The 20,222-nt window shown below is 31.1% G+C and overlaps 1 pseudogene; it reads right to left on the reverse strand.

Annotated features, from left to right (window-relative positions):
- Positions 1 to 1,317: 1,317 nt before the first annotated feature.
- On the reverse strand, positions 1,318 to 11,213 carry LOC108466259 (peptidyl-prolyl cis-trans isomerase CYP20-3, chloroplastic-like; annotated as a pseudogene).
- Between the last annotated feature and the right edge of the window lie 9,009 nt (positions 11,214 to 20,222).

Genomic DNA, 20,222 nt, shown 5'->3' on the forward strand with positions numbered 1-20,222 from the left:
TTACGGGCTCTTGGGTGGATTATTCAAATTTGGGAATTGTTGGACAGCGGATTGGTTCGGGCATATTATGCGACCCACTCATTCATCATGGTAAAGAAGGCTTGTTTAGCCCCTCACCTTGATTATTCGCAGATAACCGAGGTTCAACAGCGGCGCCCTTGTGCAGGAGCAACCGCTACACTTTCAACGTCATCCGCCAAGGTTCTCTACATCGGGATCCATTTACTAATCAAAACAAAAATTTTAACCGTCAAGTCATCACACATTTAAACATTAACATTAAGGCATGTATAGCTAGACTCATACGTGCTATGGTAGTCCTAGAACGGACTAAACCATAGCTCTGATACCAATAAAATTGTAACACCCCTAACCCGAGACCGTCGCCGGAGTCGAACACGAGGTGTTAACAAACTTCAAACCACTTATTGATAATTTCCCAGACAAGCTGCCAATCTGTGTACTAGTCGCTTCAAAAATCATAACTTGAGTTTTACAACTCGAAAATCAGTTTTGTAATTTTTCCCTGAAACTAGACTCATATGTCCATCTACAGATTTTTTTCTAGAATTTTTGGTCGAGCCAATTAGTACAGTTTATTAGTTAAAGTCTCCCATGTTACAGGGGTCGACTACGCTGACCTTCGTGCGTTGCAACTCGAATAACTCCCTGTGCAGGGCTTCAATACTGATGTCGTTTGTTTCTGTAGAAACTAGACTCAAAAAGGAATCTATACATATATGGAATGATTTCTAAATGTCTCGGGTTAATTTATAATGAATTTTCAAAGTCGGAACAGGGAATCCATAAACAGTTCTGGCCCTGTTTCACGAAAACCCAAATATCTCTTAACATACAACTCATATGACCGTTTCGTTTCTTCCATATGAATATAGATTCATCAAGGTTCATTTACATTATTTATTCACTATTTAATTCCATTCCTACTATTTTTAGTGATTTTTCACATCCACATCACTGTTGCTGCCAGCATCTATTTCTAGGGTAGACTTTCTCTAACACATAGTTTCTATGATTCAACCACCCTTTTTCATATATAGTCCAAAATATAATCATGATGACCCATTCTAATGGCTGGTCATTGCCAAACATTTCCGTGCCTCTTAATGAGCATATACATACCAAATGATTATAACATTATGCTCAAAACATTTATAAGCCATTTTCGCATGGCTATTCAAAATTTTACATACCAAGTTCAAACAAAACATAATAGCCTATACATGCCGAAATGTTCTCTTAGACCATCTAAGAAGAAGATACCAAAAAGTCGCTAGTCGGTGTGATGACTTCGATGACGGTCCCGAATACGCAAAAAGTCGAGTCCAAGAAACCTAAAACAGGTGACAAGCAAACACCGAATGAGTATATAACTCAGTAAGTCATAAGCAATGCACTACTAACCATTAATAACATTATCGCAAAAGGAAACAAAATGGAACGAGGCTAATTACTCCATTCAAACCGAACTATACCATAGTTCCTTAGACCATTCGATTCAACCACATACCAAGTTACACATTCACATTCCATATACTAATCAATAGGGTATTTGAAGCATTTCTATACACCCTTTTGTTTTCGTCACAATCATACATCTACATGACCTTTCACTCATTCCACGATAATTTTATGTACGTGACTTCAATTTACATTGTCACATAGGTTCAAACTTACCAAGCTCAACCCCAAATATAAACATAGCGCCTATTAGCCATGAACTCAAGGTACTTACCCGATCCGCTGTCCGTGATCAACTCAATAGTGTCGCACACTCAGTGTCAATAGTGATTCAAAAGCATATAGTGAGTCCGCACACTTAGTGCTATATAATCAACTCGCACACTTAGTGCTATATGATCAAACTCCCACACTTAGTGCTGTACAAGTTTTAAACCCGCACACTTAGTGCCATTCTCATGATCACAAATGTTTATACCCGCACACTTAGTGCCAAATCAACAACTCAATACATCTCACCTCTTTTCCTTTCATTCAATACTTCCATCACCACATACATACATGTATATAAATTCATCATTCCTTTCGGCGTAATTATATAGACATTATGTCTATTCAAATCAATACAAAATATATGCTTAGTGACTTACCTTGTGTTGGGTAAAATAGTCCAAGTCGGCTACTCGATGACCTTCGTCTTTCCCTTGCTTGATTCTCCTTCTTTAACTCCTTGAGCTTAATCAATAAATCAACTAGTTTAACCATCTTGCTAAACATTCATAATTCAATTACACATGCATATGTATGTTTGTATATTCGCAACCATCCTCACTTATTACCCATTTAGTCAATAATCTAAGCCAAGATAAGGCTTCAATATGGTTGCCTCTAACCGAATACATGCACACCAATCTACTTCATTTGGCGAATATTCATGTCTATGTTGAGGCCAATTTTACACTTAATACTACACAAAAAAAAAAAACAGCATACATTTTACTAACTAACGATTACATATTGTAGCTCAATACACATCTCTCGCTTACTTCATAACCAAAACAACATCACAAGCAAATATACACCTTAAAATAGTATATATGTCATACCAATACATCATGTGCAAACATATATTCATGTAGGTGCAAGGGTCGAATCTCAAGTTGTTTATATCCAAATATAAACACATATCCAAAGCTCAAATCTTACCTACCATGCAACATGCATGAATCATACTTATGGATATACCATGACCGAATACATCACAACACCATAATTTTGGTCATGATTAAGCAAAGAACTTAATGTCTTACTCAAAATACTAAAAGAAAGTCCAAGAGCCATCAATCCACCATCACATATACCATTAGCAAGCTTCATATTTAACATGCAATGGCATTAACACAAAATCCACCTTGGCCAAATACCATCCCCATGATATAACAAAGATTTGAACCATGGGCTAATAAGAACATCAAGCTAGCAACTAAAAACATGCATGAATCTCATGGCACAACCTCAAACATACCTTAATCTTGATGCAAGTATAGCCAAATCTCTTCCTAATCCCCTTCCAAACCAAACATGAAGCAAAAATTCCTTCCTTCCTCTTTGGTATTTTCGGTCAAGAGAGAATGAAATGGATGAGAAAATTTTTTTTCTTTTCTTTTCTTCAATGCACGGCAATGGGGGGGGGTTCACTCACACACATTTTTTTTTCTTTATTTATTACCCATACTTATTTGTTTATTGTTTCTCCCTAATGCACCAACAAAACATGTTTCATGACATGTTTAGCCCATACTCCCTTGTCATGGCCGGCCACCTCCTATAAAAAGAGGGATATTTGACATGCAAGGCCATTGTTTTGCATGCATGCTTTAATTAGTCATCACACATTTTCCCATCATACTTTCAAAGTTTTCTACTAGGTCCTTTCTAGTGAAATTCACATTTATAACTCTAAATCAAACATCAAAAATGTCACACACGAATTAACACATATCATAAGCATCAAAATGAGCATTAAATTATTTTTATGCCTCGGTTTTGCGGTCCCGAAACCACATTCTGACTAGGGTCAATTTTGGGTTGTCACAACGATAACCACTACGTACCGCATACATGACAGAGTTATCCGCGGACCACACCATTTTATCTTCGAAAGTGTAAACTGAAAGAGGAATGCAACAATTGCATGAACTTCCATAGGGGTAAAATGACTGCTAATAAAATCCACTTTCCAGGTCTTATTTGATTGATCAATAAGCTCTGACACTTTATCAATCCTATAGTTTGCAGAAGTAGCTTGAATTTTCCCTCCGCCCAATGGGGCAACCAATGATCTTGCAAAACTGAAATTTGGGATCCCGATCCCACCCTCTAGCCAATACCATCTTCTAAGACTTTTCGGGCCACATATATACTTTTCTAGGTATATGACGGGTTATTGCCTAAAGTGGCATTCCAAAACGAGGTATGAGGGTAGTACTTTGCTTTATAAATGTAACTCTCACTCCCGTACCCCATGCTGGGACGGAATATGAGGCGTTACCCAACTTGAACACATACATTCTCACATTTTCGAGTCACCAAAATTAGGTTAAATTTAAAACTTTTCGATCTTTATCAAGAACTTAATATCAAAGGCCTACGAGGCTCCAAATGTTCATTTAAAACTATTCGGGAATGATTCAGATCTTCCCACAAACTTGAAAAAATATTACTAGACATAGGGGCACACGCCTGTGTGGGAGGGGCAACACACCCGTGTGACCGATTCGACATGGTCGTGCTATTGGACCGTGTGGCTCACACGGCCTAAGCAATACAGGGACATGCTCGTTTCCTCTACCCGTGTGGAATAAATTCTAAATTCACACCTATAGGGGTTTTCACACGGCCGGGCACATGCCCGTGTCCCTGGCCTGTGTCATTCACACGGCCATGACATGCCCGTGTACAAAAACCTGGACATTCTGTTTCTGATGTTAGCAATTCTTAAGGGTCACACGGCCAAGGCATACGCCCGTGTGCTAGGCCGTGTCCTTCACACGGTTGAGACAGACGACCGTGTCTCTGCCCGTGTGTTTACTACCATGCATACTGACTTGTAAATTTTTATGTGCAAGGGACACATGGCCAGATCACATGCCCATGTGGCGCACTGTGTGTTACACACGGCCTAGACACACGTCCGTATGCCTACCTGTATGGACAAAATGAGGCTATTTACCAAGCCTCTTTGTCACCCTTACATACATAACCTGCATAAAATCACTCTATGCCACAACAAGGGTACATCACATAGCCAAAATAGCTACAATGGACAACATTTCATTTGTGCAATTTACTCATCCTGAAAATATCAACTTTTATTTATAAATCAAAATGAGTATGGACCATTATCCATGGCCTTATACAAAATAAAGGGATTTATCCCAAGTCAACACATTTGACTATTTCTCAATGACACATAACATTAAAGTCTAGTCCTATACATGCCATACACAAAATAAGGATTATAACTATACCGAGTGCTCCGGATGATAGTGTGATCGTAGCCTCCGACGTTTGTTGAATCCCTGAGCTATTTAGGCGACACTATAAGGAAATAGAGAAGAGAGGGGGTAAGCATAAAGCTTAGTAATAAGCATACAAATATATAACAACAACTTTACCATTTAACAACATACTCTTAATATAAAAGTAGGCATAAGCATAACTTACTCATCACCATCCAATTCCCATCATATAGCATATATTGAACTCTTATCTTATATATATAACGAATAGGTACCTATATTACTCACAACACAGTTATACTTTTCTCATGATCTTAAACCATAACTCTCACCGTTGAACCATTCAGAGAACTACCGGATATTCATTAAGCCTCAAACATGGGGTAGGATACCGATGTCATGTCCCAGACATGGTCTTACACTGGTTCATCTCGTAGCCGATGCATGTCCCAGACATATCTTACACTGGCTTACATCTCGAGGTCGATGCATGTCCCAGACATGTCTTACACTAGCTCTCATCTCAATGCCGATGTCATGTCCCAGACATGGTCTTACACTAGCTCGCAATAACCCATATGTCATGGCATGAATATCCGATTGATTTCCTATGGTTCAACCGGGAATGTTACTATCTCAATTGTCTTCATGTATTCTCATTTCCACAATCAAGCAATTCATGCTAAATCAATTCAACACATATAATGACGATGTAGTTATGTTATTTGTATACAACTTACGTCGGGTTACAAAATATGGCGACTAGTCGGTCTAATCAATTTGTTGAGCCTTCCCCCGGTCTAAGTTTGGATTTTGAATTTCTTGATTTATAATAAAAAAATTCACACCTTTAATCATTTTATTGATCTAGGCATTCAATAAATCTATATTTTGGAAAAATGACTATTTTGCCCATAGACTTTTACAAAATAACCATTTTACCCCTAGGTTTGAAAATCGATTTTTATCGAATTTCCTTATCATCCAAGCCTAACCTACCATTTTTCTCTTTTATGAAAACCCTAAATTTCCAATATTTCACAACATTACTATCTATTTTTACCAACTTTTACAAAATGGTCCAATTAGGGTTTTCATGAGAAATCCCTTAACAAAAGTTGTTTATTTCACAACCAAGACTCATATTGTTCCATAAAATTTCAGAAAAAAAACCTATTTAATCTCATGGAAAAACCTTAAACTTTCAACCATTTTGCAAAATAGTCCCCTCATTTGAAAGCTCATGCTTCAAGGCTCCAAAAATGCAAAAATCAACAACAAAAAGTATGTGAATCACTTACTTGCAAGAGGAATAAGTTGCTGAAATTTTTGAAGCTCAAAACCCCCAAGAATGGCTGAAAAATCAGTGGTAATGAAGAAAGAATGAAAGAAAAGATGATAGCTAGGCTTAGGCATTATTTTATTACACATTATGTCATCTAATTACCTAATGTTGACTTTTCAACATTTTTATCTCCCATGGCCAGCCAAGCTAACATCTAAAGGTATTTTTTCCCTTTAAATACCCTCAAATTAAGATTCTTAACAATTTAACACCCTTAGCTATCAATTTAAGACTTTTGCACTTTATGCGATTTAGTCCTTTTTCACAACTGGGCTTACAAACATCAAAATTAACTCATCAAATTTTTCATGCACTAATATAAACATGCTATGACTATAAAATAACAATAAAATAATTTTCTATACTTTAAATTTGTGGTCTCGAAACCACAATTTCGACTAGCCCCAAAATCGAGCTGTTACAATAAATACGTCCAAATAACGAATCTGGATTAGTAACTAACCTCCAACCCTCAAGCAATTCCTACTTATTCGATGTCTTGTTTCTTGCTTCCAAAGACGCTTTGTACTAAACTTGAGAGTATTATGAGTTATTTCTAGTGGCAAAAAAGCTCGACTCGTAAAGGAATGCATTGGTGTAATTGGGCTAGTCTTAGTATTCCTAAAAATTGTGGAGGAATGGGTTTTAGGATCTTGGCAAGCTTATTATTTTATATTTTTTACTTATAGAGTTTAAATTTTTTACAAAAATTAAAATTTGTTACATTATAAATAAAACTTTTAAACTCCATAAGTAAAGAAATTATAAAATATAAAATGAGTATGGTAAAATATTAAAAATAAATATTTAAAAATTACTAATAGTTGAGTGATCATTTTGTAAGTTTTATAATTCGATAGCCAAAAATCATAGTTAAGTGACTACTAATGTAATTTAATCTAGATATAAAATTATGAAAATAATTATTACATTTTATGTATATTATATATTTCTATAAAAAACTTATTTAACATAATTATATACTATGTTTAAATAGATTATCTATCTAGCCAAAATATATCTAAAATAAATTTATCAGCATTCATTAGGTGATGAAAATTAAATTAAAATTAGGATTAAAAATTAATGAGTATAGTAAAATATTAAAATAAATAAATATTTAAAAAGATATATCAATTTTTAAAATTACAAAAAATATACTATTTGAGTACCAAATACTCACCATTTATTTATTAATCAAACATTCATAATATAAAATAAAATAAATAATAAAAATTAAAAGTATAACTTTTAAATTTAAATAATGGAAAATTATTTTAAAAATTAGAATTGCATGGATATTAACTTACAAACATTTAAAATTGAATAGAAGATTATTGCATGTACAAGTTTCATATGTGCAATTTTTTTAATAGTCCTTTGTATATGCTAACAATTCTAAAATGCAACAAGATTAAAGATCTCAAAAGATAATTTTATAATATGAGAAAATGTTAACACAATATAAAAAATAGAAATTGTTTTGTAAAAAATATAAAATATAGTGTAGCCTTTAATCTTATGTTGTTAGTTAAAAGATGAATGAATCCCACATTGTTTAGGAATAAGCTGCAAACCTATTCATGAGTCTATATATACACATGTGTCATATCCCACATTACTTAAGAAAATAAGGGAACTGAGACTTTAGGTCTATATAATGATCTGCTTTGTTAGTTTTATTTCCATATTAATTGGTGACACCTTAAAATAAAAAAAAATGGTGTTGCCACTTTGGATTTTTATAAAGGCTTATTCTCATAAATTTTCAAAAAAATTGGTCTATTTTTATAATTTTTTTAAAAAATGACCTTTTTTGAAAATTTAATCCGAGAACGGGCAAAAGTGCGTCCACGTCAGTGTGTGTTGTGCTGACATGGTAAAATCGCTCCCCTAGGGGCGCGTTTTGCTGAAATTTTCCCTTAAAACGCTTTTACGTGGACGCGTTTTGCCAAAATTGGCCCTTTCCAGTAAATAATGCAGAAATTGGCCAATTCCTGTAAATATACTTAAAAATGGGCCTTTATAGGTAAATTAGTCATAATTATTATTAAATATAATTTAATAAAAATAATATATAATTTAATAACATTCTTAATGTAATTATTATTAAAATATGAATTAATAAAAATCATAACATAATCTCATGGGATCATAGTTGCCAAAGTTACAAATATTGATCCAAAAACAATAAACATTCTCATTTATATATATATATATATATATAATATCAAACATCTATACACCAAACAAACCCTAGTAGGTAGACCCTTGTTTTAATTTCTCTATATTTTTCCCTAACCCATTAACATCAACTCCAAAAATATTCCCCAAAATATATCAAAAAAGAAAAAGGACCCTATTGCTGCCATTGATGTATCTTCAATTTGAATCACTTTCCATACTCCCCATGGCCTTCAATCCTCTTGGTCTTTGCATCATGCCAAAACCCCACATTAGAAACATGAATAATAGCATAAAAAATTATTGCATTGTAGGAAATGTAAAAGAAGATAAACCAAATCATATCATATGTTAACTTCTTAGAACTCTTCTTTTCCCTAACTTCATTTCTTTCTTGGAAAATATCAATCAGCCATGCCTCAGGGCTCACTAGCTGCCACCACAACGCACCAATACATGTCAAATTTACACAAAAAATATATGAAGCCTACACATATGCTTCAAATAAAACAATGTTTAATTACAAGTAAGCTCCTTTGGATAATCTGGCAAATAAATTTTGTAAAAAATTATACAAAGACCTAATACTTCTCTTATACAAAGTTTTTCAAACCAAGTTGCTATTTTTGTGTTTTAGTTTGAGGAACGAAAGTAGTTCACCATAAAGTAGTCATCCAAGTCTATATGTTTCAGAATATTGCAATAAGAGAGGACATACAAGAGACCAAAAAAAGAACAAGAATATATTTCCATTAAAGGTTAAAAAATAGCTTCAAAACATATATGTTTTGGTTCTCATTGCAAATATAATAAAGCCAAAGCACAAATCAGTATACATGTTTATGGTAATAAAATTAAGTTTCTCTAGAACAAGGGTCCAAAGGAGGTAGATTGAAACAATATTCGTACATGAATTTTTTTAAGTGAAATGGAGATAAGGGCAAATGAACAATTAGCAGCTACTCAACAACTTACGCTAGGAAATTAGCTTGTAAGTTTATGCAATTGAACAATGAACTTTTTTTATATGTTTTGCTTAAAATATGCAATTAGTCTTGAAACTACATAATCTACAAAAGAGAATAAGGTTGTAGTCTGCAACCTAGCTTACCTTTACTGTATAAATAAAGAATTGGCTCCCATTGGTATTAGGACCTGCATTGGCCATGCTTAATACTCTGGGCCCAACATGCTTCACTACAAATAATAGCCTCAAAATATTATGAACCAAGCTAACAATTCATTATAGATACCATTTAACCCATCAACCCCAAATATAAATTCTCAAATATTAAAACTTGAAAGGTTTTAGTTACTAGAAAACAACTCACAAGCAAAGCTCTTATGTTCAAACTTGGATCATAAATACTCATTCCACTAGTTCCTTAGGGTTTAGGGTTTAGTTACTAGAGAAAAACTCACAAGCAAAGCTCTTATCGTGAAACTTGGACCCTAAATACTCATTCCACTAGTTTCCTGCAGCCAACAAATGCCCCAGTTTCCTACTTAGTAATGGAAATTTATTTCTTTAGAAAGCCAAAGGAAAATGGGAAAGAAAGAGAGGGCTTACATTTCCATTAGTAAAATCACCATCCTGAATCATGATATCTTTAATAATACGGTGAAAGGAGCATTGTTTGAAACCATATCCGTTCTCTCCTACAAGAAATAAAAATGTTGATCTAATTAAGAAAAATATAAAGAAAAAAATAAAAATGAATGTAAAAGACTCAGCCTAGCTTGCCTGTGCAGAGGCTTTAAAAATTCTCAAAAGTTTTATGAACAACATCCCTAAAAAGGCCCATAACGATTCTGCCTACAACCTTACCATCGATTTCAACATTAAAGAAGCACTTGGTCGTCACTTTCACTTGCAACTCTGCAACCAAAGGTGAAGAAAACAAAAATAAAAAGAAAAAAAAGAGCTGTAACTTTGCAACCAAAGGGTTTTATTAGCTTAAAATATGATGAAAAAGAAGAAAGAATGGAGGATGATGGCTTCAATCGGTTGACCTAGATCTCCTTTCCAACCAAAGGAAAGAAAAAAAGAAAGTGTAGAGATGGAAATGAAAGGAAGTTACCAGTGAAAGCGTAGAGATGGAAAGGAAAGGAAGTTACCAGTGAGACCGAAGGAGAACGATGATGGTTCAAGTTACAATGTTTTTATCCTTTGGGTAAAGGTGAGGGCAAAAATTGAAGATAGGAAAAGAATTTCCCTATTCCACAGAGTTGAATGGCTATTCAATGGTGAGGGAAAGGAATAATTATGCAACCTCTTCTTGGAAAAAACCTTGAATCAATGCAGGTCGTAATAGGCTATTACAGCTTGCCAAACATAAGTTTGGTGGTGGGCCCGCCAAATTGGGCAATAATCTATTCTTACTCCTCTCAACCAAACATAGTGCTAGAAAACGTTAGACAATCCCTTAATGAATATTATGCGAACCCTTTAAAGAATTAAAACTAACATGCAAAACCTTATGTGAATAAGTATGCGAAAATTAAGGTAAATATGTATACGAACACTTATGTACATAGGTATGCGAACTCTTATATGCAATGCAAACCTTATATGAATACGAACTGAATGCGAATCCTTACATAAACAGATATAAATGCAAACTCTTATAACTTGATAGGCAAACTGTAGCTGATATGAGAACCTTCATGCGAACCTTCATGTGATTTAGTATGTGAACCCTATATGCGAACCTGTTATGTATGTGTTAGCCAAACTAGCATGTTAACAACCTAATGTTAATATATCAATACAAGTTTCTAGTTCACATGAAGAAGTTGTATATGTGAAATTTATATGAATGAATGCATGAATACATGCTAATAGGTGATAGTATGAAATAATAAATGTGCTTGACAAGCATAGCATCGATTGTTGATAAATAACATGATCTGTTGAGTTTATGTGCATGATTACATGAAATTAGGTATGGAGGACGGAAGAGTCCCATAGGAGAAAGTGACAATTTAAGTTCACACAGAAAGTCAATACTGTACGAAAATCAGAATGATAGTTTAAAAAGGCCATCGAAATTGGGCAACCTGGGATGGTAAGATATTGTAGTAAAAGTCATCATCATGGATGACAAGTGAGCAACTATCGTTACCAAGAAATTCGGGATGATCAGTTATTGATATGTGTTTTAGAGTGTCAAGCGATGCCTGAGGGCGAATAAGATGGATGGGTGGGAACTTAAAATTTAAAATTGCATTGCATCATGAACATAACTTGTACATGCATTGATTTACTAAATGTTCCTTACATTATGCTTAATTTATTATGATATTATAAATTGAATGCTTTACTGCATAAGCTCACTCCCCCATTTCCTTATGAGGGTAACACATAAAATTAGGACTCGAAATGGCATCGGAGAAACCTCGAACTAGCATCTCATTTTTTTATATTATTATTTAAAAGTTCCCATTAGAGCCTTCCTTAGTCATTTTATTGGTTTATTTATTGGGTTGTAAAATATTAATTATTTGTTGCTTTTATAATTGTGGTTTGAGATTGTTTAGCTTAAGAATGATACTTGGTTAATACTCTAATAATTGCATGCTATTTGATATAGAAAACTATTATTCTTAATAATGTTTTTCGCTGCTTTGCTGATTACTTAAAGTTTTGATAAGTCTTTTTTAAACCTTAACCGTTTTTCTCAAAACTCCACATTAATAATATTGTAATTGGATTGCTAAGTAAAGCTGGTTTCATTAATGAATGTTTTTCTTAAAAAAACAAAAGAATGATTTTCATACAATTCAACTCAGGTAAAAGAATGACTTTATTGGATCACTTTAGTGATTAATGTAATGCCTTTAACTTAGCTGAAACTCCTAAATCAGGTTAGAAGTGTTATAGAAAAACTCTAATTTAAGTATTTGTAGCTAAAAGACAAATGCCACAAGAACTTGTTATTTTGGCCGAGCATATATACTACTATACTTATATCATTGTAGCTTTTAATTTTAATATATATTATTAATATATATGTTTTAACTCATTTATATTTTACATAATTTATAAAATATAAAAATTTAAAAATATTATGTTAATAATTAATAGCTCTCATATTGTATTGCATGTCATCTTGTTGGTGTTATTTTTTGTCATAAGTTTTTCAAGATAAAATATTAATAAATATTAATATCTTTTATGTAAATTTCATTAAATTTGGTTCATATTATCTTTTATATTTGATAATATTTTAACCATTTAAATCCAAATTTAAATCATAATTTTTAGTTTATTTTTATTCATCCAAACAAAAAGTTTTAAATCCAAAAAATTGGAAATTAGAAATATTGAAATTAAATTTTAAAATTAAATATTAAATTTCGTTTAAACTTTCATATTTTTTCAAAATTCAATGATCCTATTATAGAAGTTTTAAATTCTAATCATTAAACTGACTTTTAAAACTAAATAATCGAAATTGTAATTTATATTTTAAAATTTTAAAATCTTATGTAATACCATGTTACATGTCAAATGACACGGCAACGCTGCATGTCCTTCGAAAGGCGACCGGATATTTACCGTAACTAGTTTGGTTCCTCGTATTTTGCCTGGATTATAATAAGCTTTTAAGTCTTTATACACTGAAATTTTGAGTTTTAGTTTGTTTATTTGTTTTCAATAATTTAATTTTTCTATATTTTAAATTAAAAAGAAAATTCAATTTTACTTTGGATAAATTTCTTCTATTAAATTCACTATTGTACATTTTAAAATTTAAAAAAATTCGCTTAATGATAATGTAATAAAAAAATTACGTTGAAAATGTTTATATGATTTTTTTCCCTAAAAACACTCACTTGAACTCATCACGATAAAATAAATTTTTTGTTTGAATATTGTTCTTAAGAACAAAATGGGAACTTTTAAATAAGACGCTAGTCCAAGGGTTCTCCGATAAAATAAATTTTTTTGTTTAAATATTGTTCAGTGTTCGTTATTTTTTTCCTGAATTGTATGGTTTCATTCATTAAATGAATTGATGAATTTACCTTTTAAAAAACTATTTGAACTAAATAATAATATTATAAAAATATAGGATAAAATTATATTAAAATTAAAGTATTAAGATTAAATCTCAAATTTAAACTTAATAAAAAGACTAAAACTGAAATTTAACATTTTCTCATAATGTCGATTGTTAAAATTTTAATAGTTCAATTAATTTTACCGAAAAAATTAAATAAAATTTAGAAATTGAGGATCAAAATGATAAAAATAATTAAAATCAAAATAATAAAAGAGTAAACATTAACAGCTAAAATACCATTACGCCTTAAAGAATTATCTACTGTGTTAAACAAACAAACTACCAGCTTATCTTAAAAAATTAATTAAAATAGGCTTATATATAAAAAAGTCCTTAAAATGCAAAAATTAATTAACTTTATGTATTAAGTTTGCACTAAATTAAGCCTTTTCGTTAAATAATCAATTAAGTTCTTACCGTTAATTAAAATAATCAATTAAGCTCCTCAATTGACAATTTTCTTCATTGACTATGTTAACTCTTAAAATAAATTGACAGACTAATCGATGGTCATATGCGACTACTTTTGATTTAATCTAATATTTTCTCAAAAAATAGGAAAAATTATCAAAAATATAAATATTATTAAAAATTCTAAAAAATTATAAAATAATATTAAATCTAATAAATTATTAAAATAAATAAAATTAATAAAACATGTTTTAAATATTTAAAATTTTATAAAACCGTATTAAAATTCTACAAAAATCATAAAAATATAAAAAATATTAAAAGTATCTTATAAAAAATATAAAAACACATAAAAACTTGAAGTAGGCCTAATCAATTGATTGGACCAATTAAATCAAAATCGGCAAGGGTATCAGTTTGAAGAAGCTATTAGATCGATTGATCTAGGAACTAGATGGTTGAACTGATTTTTTAATATTTTTTGTTTTTTTTATTTAATTGAATTGGGGGATCAATCGAACTGGCAAACCGGTGGCATAATCGGTTCAACCATCAATCCGGTTCTGAAAACCTTATTAGAATATTTTATTCTGAATAATTGGTTAATGAAATTTTGGTTTCAAGCAAAATCATTTCAACCACCCGTTCCCAAGTCAATCGATCTAATGACTTTCCTCGGACTGGTACCTTTGTCGATTTCGGGCTAACTAGTCTAGTTCAAGTTTTTATAATTTGTATTATAATTTATTATAAGTTTATATCAATTTCAATATTTTTAATATTTTTTACAAATTTTTATGATTTTTAAGATAATTTTATAAAAATTTAAATATGTTTTATTAATTTTATAAAAATTATAATTTATTATTTTTATAACTTTGTTATAATATTTATAAGTCTTATAAATTTTTATAAGTTTTACAAGTTCATATAATTTTAATATTTTTAAATATTTTTAATATTTAATAAAAAATTTATTTTTGATTTTTAATAATTTTTATTGAAAATATTAGATAAACCGAAGTCGCCATGTATCACCAGTTGATTGGTTTGTCAATTTATTTTAATGGTCAACATGGTCAAGATGGAAACTCATTAATGATGGGCTTAATTGATTATTTTAGTTAACAACATAGACTTAATTGGTTGCGAATTTAATATTGTGGCTTAATTGATTTATTTACATTTTCTTAAGGAATTTTTGATATATAAGCCATTAAAATATAAAATTTTTCATTGAAACAAATATAATTTTTCACTTACGGCGCCCATATATCTAGTATTTTTTATGTAAGTAATTAAATTAAGGTAATTATTTGATATATGATTTATGGATATTATAGTGAGATTACTGATATGGATATTAATGCATTTTTCTTTTCAAAAGTTTTGATGGGATATAATCACTCAAACAAATATAATTTCTCCTTTCTATGCTAATATATTTCTCTCTTTCGGTGTTAATATAATTTAGAAAACGAAATTTCTATAACGAGGAAAGAACTGTAACATCCAAAAATAGGGGTTAAATGAAATGAATAACTAAGAAATAAGCTTTAGGCTTGACGGTTAATAGTTAGGACACTATTTCCCTTATTTATTTTCTTTTTAATTTCAGCAATATAAGATAAAAACCACACTATAATAAATATTAAATGAAGTAAAAACTTAATAAGTATTGTTAATAGCCCAATGGTTAAACATTTTTCTCTCTTTTGTATCGTAGGTTCAAGTCACATTTTCGATTGGAGGGGTAAATTACCATTCAACCTCTTTAAAATTTGAAAACCTTAACTCTTTAATTCTTTTTTTCCTAATTAGAGTTGAACTATAGTTTCTTTTTCATATTAAAACTGAATTTTTTTCTCATTTTCGTTATTTATCTTCATATTTCTTTTTCATCATCTTCTTTACACAAATTTTACATCTTTTGCTGGAAATTATTCTCTTGAAATCCTAAATCAAAATCAATTCTTGTTAAACCCGGTTTTCCACTGATTGTTGAATTTATCGTCGATAATCTTCGAATTCTCATCAAAAGTTTGGTAAATACTCTAGTTTCAATTAGTAGAACCCGTAAATTTTGAAATAGCATCGTTTCTCGTTAACCTTCCAATTCGATTACAAATCTTTTATGAATTTTGCCGAAATTCTTGATAATATTGAAAATCGTTATTAATTCATATATAAATCCCGTTTGAAGCATCCATTCCAGGAACCTCGAATCAAATTTAATCGTAAGAAACGATATTTGAGATCCCAGAATCAGACGTGTGCTATTTTACAAGTGATTGAGACAAAACCATGCATAGGATAAGGCCACACGGGTGTGTAGGCCACTCGTGTGGACCACTTGAGCCCTTACACGACCATGTTTCCCTAAAACCCTAGGTTTTTTATTTTTACATGGCCTCTGTCCGTTACACGGACCAGCCACACGACCGTGTAACCCCTTCATACAATCCAAGGCTTTCCACATGGTCTGGTCACACGGCTGTGTCCCCTATTTTCAGATTTTACAATTTTGCACTTATTTTTTAGATTTTATAATTTTCCCTTATTTTTTTAAATTTTATATTTTCACCCCAATTTTTTTAGATTTATAGTTTTGTCATTTACTTTACAAATTTTATAAATTTACCCAGAATTTCATGATATGTTCACTTTAGTCCCTAAGTGATTCCCTAACTTTTGTTAGTGTTTTATTTTGCTCAATTGAGTCCCTGATTATATGAATAATACTAGAATCCATGATCTAATTGACAAAGTTAATATTATATAAATATTTGCATGAATTGTGAATAATACACATGTTTATTGTATTTGTATTTGTAGTTGTACGTATAGCATGCCTTATGTTACCATTAAACCGAACACTTAATAAGCTTGACTTTTGCTACTGAGTTGCTCTGTTATAAGCATTTTATTTTCTATAGTATTGAACTATTATAGGCATATTGATTGCTACCGTATTGTTCTATTAAAAACATAATTAAATGCTACCATAGTAATCCGTTTTGAGCATGCCATATTGCATTACATAGAGTGGGATGATACGTATGGAGGAAGAAGTGACAATTTATTTGCAAATTTTGTTGTGCACCCATAACCCAGTGGCAATGTTTATCCTTTAATTCCAAACGTGTTGTACATCCACAATCCATCGACAACTTTTTTCCTGCAAACATGTTATGCATCTACAGCACAGTAGTAGATTTTATCTACGATATTTTGTTATGTACCCACAGCCCAGTGGTAGGTTTCATCTGCAAAGCTTTGATGTGTATCTACAACCTAGTGACAATTTTTTTTTTTTGCGATATTTTGCTGTGTACCCATAGCCCAATGGCAGGTTTCATCTGTGAATTTTTGCTGTGTATCCAAGACCCAATGGTAGATTTTATCTACGAAACCAGTGGTGGTTAAACCACAACTCGGTGTGTAGGTGGTTGGAGTTCAGGGGAACTCCTATTGTGGTGTGTAGTGGTCGGGTAAGATCTTTTCTGTTAGGCTGAAACTGTATGGCATTCATAAAGCATGTGCATACAAATTAGATTTATTGAGATGACATATATATTTACATGTATACATTGTTAAAGTTGTCTGAAATATTGACATTCTGAAATTACTATTATGTATTGTTCTATGCGTTGTGCTTCTATATATTTAAGTGTTTACACTGATTTACTTGTGATGGAACTTACACTAAGCTTCATAGCTCACTTCCCTTCAATTTCCATCTTTATAGATAACCTATCAGGTTATGACGCAGAAGCGATATACAGAGGGCTCAGAAACATTATACTTTTATGAAAGCATTATTAGATTTATTTTTATAATTTCTGTTATTCCAAAACTGTACTGTTTTATTTATTTTATGGCACAAGACTCATATTTAGGGTTTAAACATGATTTTTATTTAATTAATACAAGAAATATAGTTTTATTAAAACAAGTAAAAATCACTTTTTCGCTGTCAGATTAAAATCAAGAATTGTAAGTAATAAATAAATGGAAAATTAACAAGATTTTTCTTCGAGAAATCACCATTACTTATGAAAGTTAAACTAAAACGTTTTTTTTTATAACTCGCTAGCTTTTCTGAAAATAGACTAAACTTTCTTCTAAAATAAATAACTGTTTTAAATTGATTGTTTTATAAAATCCGATCGTACTAGGCTATCTTGGTTGCCGATGTAATCTCCCTAATTCGGGTCCAATGTCTAGACCGGGTTGGGGAGGTTACACAACATTAATAGAACATTATGGTACGTTGACAATTGGTTCTATCACAACCCAAGCGCAATATATCTGGAGTGATTGCAAGCACTTAATACGATAAGAAAATCAACAGACAAAAATCGATAAGAGAATCGAGCATCCACCAAATTGTAGAGGACAATGACAAAATCATCCCTAATGTCATTTGCAAAAGCAAGACCACATGCGTAAGCAATACTTCAAAACAGGCTACAAGAGCAGACAAAAACTTCTAAGAGTAAAGACTTTTTAAATAATGAAAAACAAACAAAAAAAAGAAACATATAAAACTTAAGACAACACAAGTCCAAATTGATTTGTAAAATCATTTATTATTTTGAAACACCCACTTTCCAAGAGATTAAGAAGCTAATGAAGAGTCATCCACTTTCCAAGAGATATAATTGATGGTCGGTGAAGTTTCAATGATGGCGACTCTATTTTCGTTTTTTAAATAAGTCGACCTTTTTTCAAAACAAAAAAAATGGTTTCGACATATGCCATGTTAGCAAAGTTAGAAAACGTTAACTTTTCCATCTATTTTGGTGTTATTTGAAAAAAAAAGCAAGTTTGAGGGCTAAAAAAGACAGAAAATTAAATAGAAGGTTAAAATGTTTTTTTTTTAGTAAAATTAAACAATCAAATAAGTTTTGATGGGGACATGATTGACACAAGCATGTAAATATTCTAACAATGTTACTTATTTTGTGGGATAAACTATATACAATTATTAAAATAAAATATAATTAAAAATTGTTTCAAAATTAAATTTAGGTATAAAATTAATATTTCAAATAACTTTTTAAAAAAAATTAATGTGGGTGATTTTTTTCCATGTTAATAGAATAAAAATTTCCACAAGTAGATTTAGGATGATGTCAAATATATATTTTAAATTACTTCATCCAATATTATTTCATACACCACTAAAAATAATATATACTATTTCTCTCTTGTAGTAATTTAAGAATTGTAAACTAAATTTGTAATCATCCCTATTTTCTCGATAAGATCATCAATCTCTCCAAAATTAAGATTTTTAAGTCTTCAAATCAAATGTAGGATCTAAAATTAAAAAATCATGTATAATTAATTGTAGTGTTAGGGAGTAGCAAGGGTTGTTATATGAACTGTATATTATGCAAACCTATAGGAAATAACATGTGAACACTGTAGGAATTGTAATGTGAACACGTAGAAGTTATATGTAAACCTATAGGAATTATATGCGGACCTTAATTGCTTAATTGGTGAGATGTACATATTTAATTATGCAAACCCTATACATGTTATGTGCGAACTCTATATATATTATTTATGCAAACCCTTGTATATGCGACATTTTTATGTTTTTTTACATATATCGAATATACGTGTGTTTATGTGAGATTGATTGAATACATTATTGCATGCCCTTTGATTATAATTTGTGACAATAATTGTGCTAAATAAGCATAATATCAAATATTGATAATGATTGTGATATGATGAGTAAATGTGCATAATACATGAAATCGGGAATGGAGAACGGAGGAGTTCCGTAAGAGACAGTGGCAATTTAAGTCCACACCGAAAGTCACTACTGCACGAAGTAGGAGGTAATGTCATCCAAACCAGATAAGTCGGCATGGTAGTTTAAAACACCATTTAAACTGCACTAAGCCATTGTAAGCTCATTCCCCATTTTTCTTACTTCTCAGGCAGCGCAGAGAATTAGGACTTGGAATGGCATTAGAGGACCCACAGGTTACCAAGACATTTTTATATTAAGTTCTACTATTAAGTTTTATTTAAAATTTTCCTTAATCGTTTATTTTGGGTTTGTAATTATTTAGTATTTCCTCATTTTTATATCTTAGGTTTGGAATTTGTTTTATATCTTTTGTTTTCTCTACTTTATAAAATACTTAAAATTTTGAATAAATCTTTTCCTCAAATCCTTAATCATTT

The sequence above is a fragment of the Gossypium arboreum genome, chromosome 2 (genome assembly GCF_025698485.1).
Source record: "Gossypium arboreum isolate Shixiya-1 chromosome 2, ASM2569848v2, whole genome shotgun sequence".
In the NCBI taxonomy this organism is placed as follows: domain Eukaryota; kingdom Viridiplantae; phylum Streptophyta; class Magnoliopsida; order Malvales; family Malvaceae; genus Gossypium; species Gossypium arboreum.